This window comes from Lagopus leucura, unplaced genomic scaffold (genome assembly GCF_019238085.1).
Source record: "Lagopus leucura isolate 7727_CA_CO unplaced genomic scaffold, USGS_WTPT01 Super-Scaffold_100012, whole genome shotgun sequence".
Lineage (NCBI taxonomy): Eukaryota > Metazoa > Chordata > Aves > Galliformes > Phasianidae > Lagopus > Lagopus leucura.
In genome coordinates, this window is record NW_024962267.1 from 21,373,224 (window position 1) to 21,388,248 (window position 15,025).

At 46.0% G+C, this 15,025-nt stretch overlaps 1 long non-coding RNA gene across 3 annotated transcripts in view; it reads left to right on the forward strand.

Annotated features, from left to right (window-relative positions):
* The first annotated feature begins 1,479 nt into the window (after positions 1 to 1,479).
* Positions 1,480 to 15,025, forward strand: part of LOC122181855 — a 37,624-nt gene continuing 24,078 nt past the window's right edge. For 2 of the 3 annotated variants that reach the window (XR_006179609.1, XR_006179608.1), the window contains exons 1-2: positions 1,480 to 1,540; positions 3,533 to 3,641. This is a non-coding gene — a long non-coding RNA (uncharacterized LOC122181855). Of the gene's footprint in view, positions 1,541 to 3,532; positions 3,642 to 11,917; positions 12,250 to 12,715; positions 12,924 to 15,025 lie in introns of those variants that run through there. The other variant, XR_006179610.1, reaches the window with a different exon arrangement.

Sequence of the window (15,025 nt, forward strand, 5' to 3'; positions counted from 1 at the left end):
TATCTTGCATTCTGGTATCTTATTTAGTAAATTAGCTTTCCTCCTCAGATTGTTGCCACTGTTTTGTCTTTAGGTCCATCTCCCATCTCCCTACCCTTTCCCCTTTTCCTTTTTCTCCCTTCCCCTTTCCCGAGGCTTGGTGTCCATGTGTTCCCCCATCCCATTAGTCATGGAACTGTGCTGAACCAGCCTGTAAATCATTGACACTGTGAGCATGTGGGAACGGAGCAGACACTTCTCACAGCAGACTGTATCTGTCAGCATGCACACAGAGCATGGCCAGGCTATGCCCACAGTGCAGCAGAGGTTCCAGTCCTCACTGAGCCACAGCTCTGACTCCAGCCAGCCTGCAGGGTCCAGGGCCAGGTCCCTCCTGTCCCAGCTACAAGTGCTGACAAAGGTTAGTGTTAGGAAACATTTCTTCTCAGAAAGAGTGGTGATGCAGTGGCACAGCTGCTCAGAGAAGTGGCAGAGTCACTAGAGGTGTTCCAGAACCATGGAGATGTGGCACTGAGGGATGTGATGTGGTCAGTGAGCATGGGGGAATGGGTTGGGGTTGGACTTCATGATCCTAGAAAGGTCTTTTTCAACCTTAACGATTCAGTGATTCTGATTTCAAGAATTAGACAAAACATTCCAATAATATATCCTTGTAAGCATAGCTGCTGAATTGTTGAATAGTAAGATTAAAGCTTGCTTGCATCCACCATAGCTGTGGAAGATAATTGTGCCACAGCACTGTAGATGGAAGGCATGCTGTATGACTGCTCTGCTTTAACAAGGGAAAAGAAACATGCAAAAGGAACACTGTGCACCTGTTTTGTGGAGACCTTAAGCCAGAATCCACACAAGAGGCAGAACGAGCCTAAAATGTGACAGTGTCAAGATACTGGTTTTCCAAATCTGTGTTTGCAGAGACTCCTCTGCTTGTCCTTCCATCCCATAGCAATCTTTGGGACAAAAACAGTCCTTCACTGAGTTTTTTGGAGAGTTATCCCAACGCTATCCCAGCGTTGCCAGTAAGAATACCTGCTTAGTGATCTTAAAACTTTTGCTTCTAAGTTTCCTTGAATCCATTTCCTCATGTCGATTCTACGACACAGCCCTGGGCTAAGCTCTGCTCCAACCCAGAGCCCCAGGTTTAACCACAGCGCAGCCAACCTCTCCTCGACTGTTTGCAGAAGCGGAGCGCTGAAGGCCCTGCCGCCCCTCTACAGCTTCGCCGCCCGTCCAAGCGCTCTTCGCCGCGCCACAACGAGTAGCCGCACCGGCCCCGCCGCCCCGCCCTCCCCCGTCGCCCGCCCCGGAAGGAAGAAGTGAGGACAGGAAGGGAGTGCGGAACACCGCCCGGCAATCTGCGTCCTCGGAGCAGAGTTGTGTGCGCGCACCGCGTGGCCGCGTTCTCTTCCGGCACGCGCCCCGCTCGGCCATGGTGGGGAAAGTACGGCGTCCGCGGCTGCACGGCGCCGCTCCCCGACCCCCGCTGCGCCCCGACCCGGCGCCGCCCGGTCCTGGCGGCCGCACCGCGTCCGCGGCGAAGGTAGCGGGGCGGCGGGGGAAGCGCAGCGGAGCGGGGTCGCGCGGGGCTTGCTGCCGTGACGCCGCGCTGGCTCCGATTTGGCTGAAGCTGTGCGCTCGACCCGCCCAGCGGCTCCGCTCGTTTTGCAGATAAACGGTGTTTCCCTGCCCGGCGTGTGGAGCGCGGGGCCGCCCAGACACGGGGCAACACCTCCTCGCGCTTCTTACGCCTTCAGCCCGCTCTGTTCGGTTTCGCCTCGGTCCCTTCTCAAGGACGAGGGGTGGGAAGCGAGGAGTCAGCCTCGGGGTGCGGGGGGGCTTATCTCAGGCTGCGCGAAGGATTTCTGCGTAGAGGGTGCCTGGGGGTTGCCCTGGGAGCTGCAGTCCGCGTCCCTGAAGGTGGTTAAGGGATGTGCGGCTGCGGCGCTGGCGGATGCAAGTTCGTGGTGGGACCGTCTGCTCGGCAGTGGCTGAACTCGGTGGTCTTGAAGGGCTTCCAGCTTTAGTGACTCCGTGATTCTATAAACCAGGGCGGTGGATCCAGCCTGCTGAGGGCCAGGCTGGGAAGCGTATGGGAAGCGTAGATCGAGAGCTGGTGTGCTGCTGGTCAGCAGGACTGGGACTTACCAGCTCCTCCAGTCAGCGGTAGCAAGGCGATTCCTCCTGTCTGAGCTGCATGTGCAGAGGTTTGATGTCCAGTGGCGGTCCCACACTGTCCCTGTGTGGGATCTAAAGCTTTTGCTTCCTTTTGAGGCACATCTGGTGGCCACGAGGCGTGCTGCCTTTGTGGGCTGTCCCAATGGCACTGTGACCTCTGATGGCCTGGCGGGTGTCTGCTTCTGTATGCACAGGGAAGGCTCCTGAAGGTGCCTTTTTGTAGCTCCAGGTGTGGCTTAGCAAAGATATCCAAGGGAGTGGTCGTTGACCGTGTGGTGAGATGCCATAAGACAGGCCTGGTGCCCACTGGAGGTCCTTGAAACAGAAGATTGAGTTAAATTTTCTAAACGTCCTCATTTTTAGGAAAGTTGTGTGTTGAAGCTGCTGTAGCATTGAGCTCTGCCATGTGTCTGCTTGTGTCCCACCCTGCAAGCCACAGGAGTGAATGAGCCACAATGGTGGTGGCTTCTCAAGGCAAGTGGGCCATGAGTCCTTAGGGGCCCTGGTAGCCCTTAGGTTCACCCCACCCAGTGCTGCTTAGCAGGGCCTTTGTACACACCATAGGAGGCTGCAGGCCTTGTTCTGCAGTGCCTTCCCATTTCTGGCCATGGCAGGTGGGGTTGATCTGCCAGCTCACACATAACCATTAGGAGCTTTACATTCCATTAGATTTCAGCGGCTGGTAGGCCATTCATGCCTGTACCCTCTTCCCTTGTAGTAAGGACACAGGAACAGCAGTAAATGTTATTTATGCATCTACAGCTTTCCTTTGGGGAGGAAGTGATAGACTACATCATGCTGAGATGTGTTTATAGCTTTGTGCAGTTGTGTGTCTGTGCTGGGTGACTCTTAGTTAAGGCAGTGAGTTCTCCATAGCAAACCATAAAGGCTAGTGCAAAGCTTGGGGTTTAGGAAGTACTGTGTGTTTAAAGGAATGTGATGCTGAAGGTTTGGTGAGTTGTTAGTTGTTAGTCACTCAGTCTTCTTCATGTCCCCTGACAAAAGCAACAGATCAAGAGCCTAAAACCTATCTGCATTGTTCTCTGTATACATACCTATTATAAGTCTGGCTTTTCCTGTGGGTGTTATTCATAATTCAACTAGGAGTAAACTTGAATTCAACTGAATGAGGTAGGATACAGCTACTGGTCCTTTAAGAATGGTAACAGCTTTGGGATCCAGCATGTTGGATGTTGGCAAGGCCCTGGGTGCTCCCCCTGCCTGCTGATGAAAGGCACCTGCATATCACTACTGGAATGTTTTCGTTACTCCCAGCAGGATGGTATAGGGTTTAATTATCTTGTTTCTAATTAATGCTGCTGGTTGGTACTGACTCCTTGTTAATATTTCTTATCAGGACTGGGACTTCTCATCATCTGACATCTTTTCTGGGCTGACTATTGACCCTGATTCTCTGGTGAAGAAACTTGACTTGGACACCAGAAGCATTGTTTCATCCAAGACAGGTGAGGAGCAGGATCTCAATCTGTAAGTGCCCACAGGACTGTGAGATGCTTTGGAACCACCTGGTGCTGGAGGAAATAACCTTTTGTGGCCAGGAAAGCCATTGTAAGGACAAACGTTCTGCCTTTGTGCTTCTAATGGTCCTGCTGTTTGGTAGCCATATCAAAGGTAGGAAAACATGCAGTTAATTCTGGAGAAGTATGTTTATTGGATAGAGCGGCTGTGTTTTGAATGGATACAGTATTAGGTTGTGAACATAGACTTGTTTACTTCGTTTGGGACTGCATTGGCAGCGTTGGGCCTGGCAGATGTTGGCCTGGTGTCCTGTGCTCTTACTGGACACTGCTCTTTTAAAAGGGGCTTTGGTTTGTGGCTGCAGGACACAGGAAAGCTCATCTACTATCTGTGTTTCCTATTCCCTTGGTGAGGAGCTCGCTTTGGTCTACATGATAGCTTCTTTGCTAGGCTGTGCGGCTGGAGCCTTCATGTGGATGTCTTCCTGCAGCCAGAGGCCCCCAAGGTATGAAGCGACAGCAGAGTCTAGGCTGTCACCTGGCCTCCAGGCTTCCTCTGTTGCTCTTCTGCTTCACCAGCAGGTGAAATTCATGCCTCCATATTTTGTCAGCAAATCCTGGGGGTTTTCTTTATGCTGTCCAGGCTAATTTGGCATGTTGTTCCTTAGCAGTGCTTTACCTATGGCAACCCGAGAGCAGCCAGTTCTCTTATCCTGTCCTATGCTGGTGCTGAGTTCTCTGTTCAAGAACTCCTGGATGGAAGAGTTAGGCTCACCAGGGAGTGTGTGGTGAGAGGAGTTGAGAAGGAGGAGATGATAGTGGCTTTTGTTTCCTGTTGCACAGGAAGAAAATGCTCTCATTAGCTGCTTAGTGGTAGACAGAACTTTGTATCTGAAACCGGTTCAATAGAAACTGATGGCACAGGTGGTCTGACCTGGTGCAAATGTCTATTTCAAGATATGTGTGACTTCCAAATACTTCATTTGCAAACTTAAATTAATGTATTCTCTCCATGAAGATTAATACTGCATGACTTTGTTCTCACGTACCAAGTAGTCAGGGCTATAAACAAACCCAGCAATTCCGCGAGGGCTAGTGGGCACCTGAGCTATGGTGAGCTGTGGCTGCAATAGCCCCTTAGTCACATTTTGGACGTAGGGAGGGGGGATGGGAAGGTTGTGTGAGGGCGTTTGCTTGAGATGCTTGTTCCCTGCACAAAAGTCTTGATGAACTGTGTTGTTTTGAAAACACTGAGCTTATTGTTTGTAATTCTCTTGGAAAAAGGATGCGTGTGCATGTGAACATGGCCATCTCTTTAATTAAATTAGACAACATGTTGTTAAGGACTGACAGTCTGCAATCCTGGTCTTTCCTTGCAGGCTACAGCTGTGCTTGTCTGGTTTATAAATAGACCTGGGCTGCTGGTCACTGTGCACTGCTGATGATGCAGATGATGCAGATGTGCAGTGCCTGGCAATGTTTAACTCGCTCCTGAGGCTGTGTGCTAGTGTCTTTTAGATCCTTTGTGCTCCCTTGGTACTTTCTAATTGATCAGCTAGAGACAGCTGTTTTTTTAGGTACTTGGAACCGTATTTCTAAATTTTCTAATATTTGTATATTGTATTTCATATGCTTTATCCCATGAATCTGGTCTTTTCCAGTAATCAGTCTAGTCTTGAGAAGAGCTTGGAATTGAGTTTAGCTTTTAGTTGATGTCAGCCTCAAACTTGGCAGTGGTCAAAAAACCCAAATCAGCTGTTCGGAAGTAGGAGGAAAAGAGAACAAACTTGAGGGCAGTTATGCCACTTTATGAGTAAATGCATGTTACCTGCAGATCTTTACTACTGCGTATGGTCCTGCCCTCCTTTTTTCCAGAAATTTAGAGCTGAGCCAGCAGCGGTTTGGAGAAGGGAGAGACAAGGATGGGCAAGAGCAGCAAGGGAGGGTGTGATGGAAATCAGAAGAGCTGCACAGTGAGGGAGAGTGGCTGCATCTATTCTGTTACAAACCTGGGAGAAGCAGTGAAAAGAGCAAACAGTATACATGTACTAAAACATGACATTTAGTGTGTTGTGTAAAATGCAGTCCTGGCTTTGAACCAATGTATTGACGTGCGGAAATCAAACTCTAACCACAGAGTAGTCAGAAAGCAGGTATGTTTTATCAGCACTGTGCACATGCCGGATGCAGGGGGGATATTCCCACCTAGCCTGCATACTGGAGGGCAAGAAGGGCACATAGTTAAAGAGCAAGCTACTTACATATGCATTACGTGTCCAAGAAAAGGCTTGGTTATTACAATGAATCCCCAAAATGATTGACATTCCTCCTGTACCCCAAGTCTCTGCTCTTTTACACATGTGTATCTCTCAGTGGCCTTTCTGATGAAGGTCATCGTGTTATTTTCTTGGATTTGGGTTAGGATGGAGGATGCTTGGCTGGCTCTGGTTGGTTGTCTCATTGGTCACAATTCTGTTCACCAATCCGCTGCTTCTTCGTTAATGTGTGGGTTTACTGTTTAGGCTTGCTACCTTGCATTCCAGAGATAGGATAGCTAATGATGCTGTTTAGAAAAACAGGAGACCCACTGTCTGCATTAATTGTCTAAGTCTGTAGAAAAGCATCTGTTATCGGCAGCAAGAACCTGGCTTAACAAGGTCAAATCTGCAGCTGCTGATTCAACACCTCATGAAGGCACATAACTTTTAACCTAACTTTCCTTAATTCAGTATGAAGTGCATGCTGAATGCTTCTGTAGTTTTAGAAAGGGGTTACATGCATTGGTGGAGAGGTCCATTGGGTTTTTCTTGCTGCAAGGACTTGTCCATGTTTGGAACATGCTTGGGTACTGGGGAAGCCTGACAGTTCTGCTTGTACCACTAGGGAAGCTGCGTGGGACAACTGGAGCAATAGTGGTGCAGGCTGTGCACTGGAAACCAGCTAAAGAGCAGCAGAGCACAGGTTACTCACAAGTGATGAAAGCTTTGTTTACAGGTCCTGTTTTGATGTGCTGTAGTCAGAGAGATGCAGATGTATAGGAAACCCAGTTGCTATGTTGCTGGGGCTGAGGGGGCTATTGCCCATAGGTGTCAACAGGAGAAAAGGCCTCTCTTTCTACTTCTTTTTCTCCTTTTTCTCCATAGTCATTTAACAAAGTGGCAAGTTTTTGCTGCTCTTCTGGCTGTGCTTATTATGAGAAAACAGGGAAGGAGCACAGTACAGAAGTTAGGAAGGTTGGCATCTGTAGCAAGGTTAGCATTGCAGTTGCCATCCATGTTTGTGTGTACTTGTGAAGATGTGTGATGGGACTGAAGGGAGATGTGAGACCTCTTGCTTTGGAAGGTAAACTGCTAGTGTTGGTTCTTGTCAACTGAAGTTCCTGTTGTTTTCTGAGGATTTCTGAAGATTCTTGGTACATCTAGTGGAGCCTTGTGCCCTGTCAAAACATCTGCTATGCTCTCTGCAATGGTCTTGTTGCTTTCCTTGGAGACAAGGCTGATTCAGAATGCTTGTTGTGTTTGGTGAAAGGTATCAGTTTGTTGGGAAATCTGTAATGTTTGCAGCATGAGAAGGAGAGGGTGGAATTGTAATTCAAAATGTCACCTAAATGGAATTCATTTCAGTTGACCCTTGCATCTGTGACTGTAGGGAGATAGTGGCCTAAAGTGGAAAATATTTTAATATGAGGAGCTCTGAGCCATGCCCTGCTATAAAGCAGACCTACTGCAACTACTTTCTTGTGCTCTGCTTCTTCTCTTTAATTATTAGCTCATCTTAACACAAGATTCCAGATGATTTCCACATGCTTGTAAGTGACAAAAGCCAGCAATGTTATGAACATTGGGGTTAAGTCTATGAGTTATTTGCTGAATGATTGCTTCCTATCAGTGTAGTTTACTTAGACACTGACGTAATGTAAATCAAATTCTTTGCCATAATCTAATCCATGCAAGGACTTCTGTTACTGGTGTGAGAGAATAAATCTCATCTGGGAGAGCCTCTCTAGCGTGGGAACTGAATGTTTCCAATTAAGTCAGAACTAATGGCCTGCCATATGGGAGTGTATGCAGAATGGAGTTTGCTTCTTGATCGCAGAATCAGGGAATCATAGACTGTCTTCAGTTGGAAGGGATCCACAAGGATCTCCAAGTCCAGCTCCTGGCTCCACAAAGGACCACCCAAAATCCAATCCTTGTGTCTGAGGGCGGTGTCAATGCTCCCTGAGCTACGACGTCTCGAAGCTCTGGAGAGCTGCTCCATGCCCACCACTCTCTGGTGCAGAGCCTTTTCCTCACCCCAGCATGACCCTTTCCTGATATAGGCCACCACGAGGCCTCCTCTCAGTCTCCCCTTCTCTGGGCTGAACCAACCAAGGGACCTCAGCTGCTCTTCACACACTTTGCCCTCCAGACCACCATCTTTACGGCCCTCCTTTGGATGCTCTCTGATAGTTTTATCCTTCTTACACTATGGCACTTTTCTAACTTGTATATTATTTTGAGCAGTTCTTCAGCTTTACCTCCGGCATTTTTGCTTTCAAAAAGAGGCCTGTTCAAGTGTGACTCTGGCAGACCACTTGACTGGGAATGAGTAAGTTTTCCTGCAGTTTGTGTTTGCTCCTTGTGTGCCACTGGTGAGCCAGGCAAATGTGAAACACAAATTGAAAGCTTTTGCTTTGTTGGTCCTGGGCTCATTAAGGGTCTTGAAGGAGACTGTAAGGAAGCATGGCAGGAGTTACCAAGGCAGGGGACACAGGCTGACATTAGGCTAAGCAGAAGTTGGGTTGGGCCTCTTGGCTTGTTGAAGTCTGGGTCTGCATGAGGTCATGCAGAGCTACAGCAGAGTTTCAGGCATGCGTGCTGTGCTGTTCCCTTCTGTCTTGGGAGCTTTGGTTCTCTGCTGAACAGAATACCCTTGCAGCACAGGTTTCTGCATCAGTGGTATGAGTAGGAGCAGAGGGGTGAAGTGATGGAGCACCTGGCAGAGGCAGAAATCCCTTTTCCTTTGGAGAAATATGAAGATGAGAGTATAAAATCAGGCCAAGGAAAAACTGGACAGCTTGGAGTTGGTCTTACTTTTCCTCTCTCATGGATAACTTGTGGATTCCTTCTGTTGTCAAGTCTGCCTTTGCAGAATTACTAGCTGGCCCACTCTGCACCTCAGTCTCTGCTGTGGTGTTCCGGATTTGCTGGATATATCAGATAACTGCTTCCTTCTCTTTGGACTCTGTAGCTACTTGTCCAATTCCCTTCTCCTTATGTAGCCTCAAGAAAGAAGCAGAAAACCTGCAGTTGGCAGGTTGGCTTTGTGGCCCTGCCATAGAACCATGTATTAAGTTCATGTGATGTGATATGTTTTCCTGTGCTGATATTTTTTTTTTCTTTTTTTAGATAAATGGTTTGCCAGGATCTATATGATCATCTCTGTTTTCAGCTTTGCACAGTGTCTGGACTTTCTGTTACTGCTGCAGTGGATTAGCTGTTGTGTTTGTTGCTTGCTGAATTGCACCTGTGGCCAGTCTCCTGTTACTCTTTATGAGCTCTAATACGATACTAATCTTTGTGTCTTGTAATTCATTCCTGTCTGTTCCTTGTATTTCTCTTTGTCTGTGTCCCCTGAATTTTGCAGCTTTTTCTCTCCTGTCCTCACCTCTCATCACATTTCTGCATGAAATGCCTCTGTATGAGTCAGAGTTGTGCTTCTGGTAGGAGCAGGTTTCTTCTCTTGGGAGGATGTTTGCTGTCTTACTCCACAGAGTGTGGTGTAGGTTTGGCCTTTCTGCTGTGTCTGATGCTGTGCACCTTTTTTAAGCAAATATTTGGTGATATGGCATAGCAAGAACAGGCTGGAGGTGCTGGCAGTGTTATCAGCGCAGACCTTTTGGACCTCTCTGTATGTCCTGTGCAGCCTGCTGCCTGCTATCTTGTGCAGCTTCCTTAAGGCATCTAAAGCATCTCTGTTTTCTTGTGCATAGTGCTGCACCTGCCTTGTGCAGATGGGTTTTCAGTTTTGTTTTGCTTTTTTCTTTCCTGGTGCTTTAGAGTGTTTAGAATTTGAAAGACTGAAAACATCCTGTTCTGTTTTCATTAATTCACCCTTTCTGAATATCACTTTTAAGCCTTTACTGCATTTTCTTGATGCAACTGTAGGGTGTTTTTAAATCTTCTGCTTGTGATGACTATTCTGTACATCCCTAGCAGGGAAAGCTGCTGGATCTTAATGATTCTGCTGCTGTCAGCTTTCTTCAGCATTTAATTCTGGGCCTGTCACTGCCTTAATCTGTTCCCCACTCCTCTGATAGGATAGGGCAACAGTAAATTTGCAGATTGAGGGTGGAAGTAAGTGTCCTATGAGGAGTGGCTGTGTGCCTGTGTGAATGTGATGTGCTGTCCAAAGCAGCAAGATATTCCTGCTCCATCAGTGTCTTTGTTATTAACTGCTCAGATGTTGGTCTCTGTGAATTCTGGGAATAACGAGATGCTCTCTTTTGCTGCTATCAGTGGTAGCATGTTGGCAGTTGTTTTACACTGAAACCATTTGTAACATCTTTGAAAACCTCTACTTGGCATGTTGCTGCTCCCATAGAAGAAACTGCTGAGTACCATTTGAGGTGAGATGTCCTGCTTTCATGGCTGGGGAACTGGATGAACCTGGGCACCCAGACTCCATTACAGAAAAGTTTGAATAAAGCTCAGCCTTGATCATTTGAAGTCGTGTACCTCTCCTTTGCTTGCCTCTCTCTTTTTGCCCATTGTGCAGCCTGCACGGGTCAGGGATGTGTCCCCAGACTTTAAGTTGGGCAGCTGTGTCAGGCAAGCTGCAGAAGTTTCGTTGCAGACTTCTCTCTTCCCTGACGGTGCTGCCTCATTCCTTTTCCTTTCCCAGTGCTGGCCAGCTGTCTGGAGGAGCTGTTTCCCACTGAAAGCACATGATGTTTGAATGCATCTAACTGACATGGGCTGTGCAGAGCTGAACCAGTGCTAGGTAGAGCTGCAAACCTTAAACTGGCCTACAGATTGGTTGGCCTCCCTAAAAAGCACTAGAAGACCCTCACTTTGCTGGCTTTCTCTTCCTCCTCTTTGGCTATTCTTGTCTTTCTTACCAATGCAAATCCTTCTCAAACAGTAGGAATAAATTATTCTTATGCATCTAGATTTTTACTTTTTTTTGTCTTTCAAGATGAGAGTCTGAAGTGGGAAAGAAAGAAAGCATAGTGGGAGTTGTTTTTTTTCTATGATGTTGTATGTGAAAGTGCAAGTAGCCCCACCCAATTTACAAGAAAGCAAAAATTCCTAGAAAGGGGGTGATGCTGAGTAGGGATTATACAGGGAATGTGATAATCTTTACTTCTTTCCCAGCCCCAGATTGATAACTGGGTATGGAAAATGGCTGTGAATGACTGCCCGTGTGTCTGTGTCTTTGTCATGTTGTCTGAGGAAGTAGTTCTTCTGTCTTTTTGCAGAAGTGCAGTCAGTAAAACACTGCTCACTTCCAAGCATTGAACTGAGTTGCAGCTAAACTTTTCTGTTATTGTACCCCCACTGGCCTGACACAAACTGCAGGATACTCTGAACAATTTGAATGGGATGGAGTGCTGACTGGCATGGAGCAGATGGAGCGCAGTTCATTTTTTTTATACAGGAGCAAGTTGAGAACGTGGATCTTCTGGAGAAGGAATGTTTTAAAATATATTACGTATAGTATATAATATAATACAATATAATTAGAATTGGAGCTAATAAATCAAATATAATGAGAGTGTCTGAAAGCTGGAGGCCTTACTCTAATGCTGAGATGAGATGGCACCCACAGCCAAGAGAGGCCAGAAGATATAAAAGAGGAAAAAGGGAGTGTTGGGTGACCAACCAAGGTCTTTATCTGTTCCCCCTGAGCGGAAATGATAACAGAACAGTGAATAGTCTCCTGGGAACGTAGTAGTTCTTCTCTTTCGGGGCAGATAACTGGACCTGGAGCACTAACTCTTTAACCTCCATTGCAGTCCATGATGTTATGATGTGGAATACTGATAACCAAAAATTGTAAAACCATGACATTTGATAACTCAGTATGCCACTTTATTAGTAGGCTTATAGGCTTGATGGTAGTTGTAAATCATTTCAGGCCTAGAACTATTGGCAGTTTGCTTTTGACTATGGCTTTATGTGGGTAAATTTCTTGACGTGGCAATTTATCGTACTTCCTACCTCACTATTTTTGGCTGAAATCCTTTTACTTTTTTTTTTTTTTTTTTCCTATGTCTTTAGGTGCTGTTCTTACATTAAGAGAGTTAGATAACCTTGTAAGGGTAATTTTGCTCTCTGACTAATAAACAGACCTTTATAGAGCTGAATGGTGTTTGAGAGGAACTCTGACACTGACGGATAGTATGGGAAGCCTCTCCAGATGATTTTAATCTGCAGCACCCTCCATCAGAAGTCTGTAGATTGCAACAAATCACCTTGATGCCAGAGGACTCTTCTGCTGTTGCTTAGGTTTAAAGGATGAAAACCAATGAGGGCCCTACTTCAAGAATCAAGCTGTCCAAGTCCTGAACTGCGTGGGACTGCTTGACATTGAAAACGGTGACCCATTGCAGGTAGCTTGAGTGAAAATTTGAAATACAGTGGGAATGCTACTGTAACTTTAGGATACTGGTGCCTCACAAGTAATTCAAGGAGAAAGTCCACACTGGTTAAAATCAGTTTAGTAATTCATTGTGCTATGTGAGGCCCTCTGTGAGAATAGCTGTGTGAGGCTCCAGCTTAATTAGAGTCAATGCAATTAAATGAGAAGAGCTAAAATGAATGTCTGAAATCTGTGCTGCTTCAAGTGCTTTGACTTCTGGAAACAGCGTTTCCATGTTGTGAGTGCCTTTTGCCAGACCACGGAAATCAGTTGTGTTAATATTTATGGAAGTAATTAACTTTTTTTTTTTTTTTTTTTTTTCCTTCCCTGTGGCTGTGGCTAAGTCCTTATTCTTAGTATTAACATTTTAAAAACGATTCTACAATTAGCTTGTGGTCATGGATACTCATCGCCACACAAACAATAACATTTTCCAGAATGCCTGGAGCTGCCAAGATGTTTGCAGTCTGGGAGAGGAGGACGTCAGTAGCAGGAAGAGCCTGAAACAAATCTTCGGAGTTTGCACAACATGTCAGATCATTCTGAGTGCATTTTCTGCTTGATTCCTGTGACTGTGTGACATTCACCACCTATGAAGGTGGGAGTGTGTGCATACGTGGATGTAAGGGAGGCGAGCCCGGCTGCTGGAGCTGCTGTAGGGCTGAGAGCTGTGCTGCTGGGGAATCATGAAACTATAGAATCATTAAGGTTGGAAAAGACCACCGAAGTCATCTAGTCCAAACATCAACCCATCACCGCCGTGCACACTAAACTGTTTCCCTCAGTGCTACGTCTACCCTTTTCTTGAAAACCTCCAATAAGCAGCTGTGAAGCTGCATCCTCTGGCCTTTGTAAGACTTGAGTGCTCTAGTGTGTGGTTGTTAGGTCCAGTGTCAGTCCCTTGTGGCATGAAGGGGCTCTGCTGCATTGAGACTGTTGCATCCAGATCAGATATGATGGGCATAGCAGCTTGCGTGTGGTGCAGCATCTTGCTCTGTGAGATTATGAATCCCAAAGCCTTAAAAGGATACTAATGTAGCAAGGGTTTCTCCTCCTTTAATGCTGTCAGACATCGTTACACAAAAATAAATCAACCCTGCTTAGGAGAATACTGGAGCTGGAGAGGGTTACCAACAAAAATCCCTGTGTTGTTGTTTTAATGTTACAGCCTTGGCATAATTGAGTTACACAATTACAAATGCTTCAAAGGAAAAGAAGCCTGGTTCTGCACTGGTGGCAAAGATACCACCCAACACTGAGTCCAAGTAAGGAAACTGTCCCCTGAGACGTGGCAGGAACAGTTACACACTGAGTAAAGTGAGAAAGAAAAATCCCATGAGGGGGAAGAAGTGACTGTGGAGAGAGCCAGATTGACAGCTCTGGAAGTTGAGAGCTCTTTCCTTGTCACCAGAGCATGTATGGAGTTGGGTCAAACTGTCAAACATATTTCTAAAATACATACCCTGGGAGTTTAATTTTTAATGTACGCTCTACTTAGAATATTGGTAGAGACTGGTAAAGGATGGATGGGAAATCTCCTTTCTGGGTTTTCCCTTCTGACTGGCTTGGTCATGCTGGGAAATGTCCATGTGAGGAACATTATTCTGCTTGGGTATTCTTTCTTTCAAGGGTCTTCTGTGCTAAGATTGCCATCTGTATAAATCAGATCGCTGGATTACTAGAGACAAATCTCTGCTTTGCCAGTGTAGGTCTTACCTGAATTATGAGCTGTGTATTTAATAGTAGAATTCTCAAGAGCTGATGTCTGTAATTCAGACTAAGTCTTTAATGTAAGGATGTATTTAATGGAATAGTCTCACTTGATTTGTTTGTTTTGTTTTAGTGTAGAATCAGTTAACAGGGGCACTCTGTAATCTTCCAGTTACCCTACTGATGGCTCAGTATAAGTTACCCTACGGATGGCTCAGATAAGTTATAATTATGGGAAAACTTAATACTCATGTGGAGCTTTCTCCCTCAGTCCACCAAAATTGCAATGCACGCTTAAAAAGAAGAAGAAAAAAAAAAAGGTACAGAGTGCTGGTTTCTGTGCTGAGATCCATTCTGCTCAGGGGATCCTTGAAATACAGAGGTAATAAAAGACTATTTGTGAACAATTTATGGGGAATATTTTCTTTACACTGGATGAGTGCAACAACTTGAAGTCTATGTGCCCGCTGACTTTGTCTAGAAGTGGCATTATTGATGATCATGTGTGGCGTAACTGGTAATGGCGCAGCGTTTGGGTTTAGCTTTTTAGTCAGTTGGCTTATGGAAAGAAAGAAAGAAAGAAAGAAAGAAAGAAAGAAAGAAAGGGTTTTGTTTCCTTGGTTTTTAATAGGGGGAGTTTTTTGTGCAGTAAATCTTGATGGACATGGTCTAAGCTAAATGTAGGAAATGAAAATACAGAAGGATTAAATACAGTGAGTTCAAAAATATTCTGGGTAGTTTGAAATGGTAATTTGGGCAGATTTTTATTGAACTGGCAGTGTTACAAGTATGCCATGAAGCTAACCACAGGACATGAATTGTGCAGAAGAATGCACAGATGTTCTGGCAGAGAATCAGCTTGCAGGTACTCTGGAAGGCATTCAGTGTAGTGATATTGACAATAATTACAGCAAAGCAAGGTGTTTCAGGGGGTCTGGGAGGATACGGCAGGGAAAATGAGAAAGGCCAACTCCCTTCCTGGCCCACTGGCACTGCTTGCTTGATTGCATGCGAGAGGCGTGTGAGTAGTCAATAGA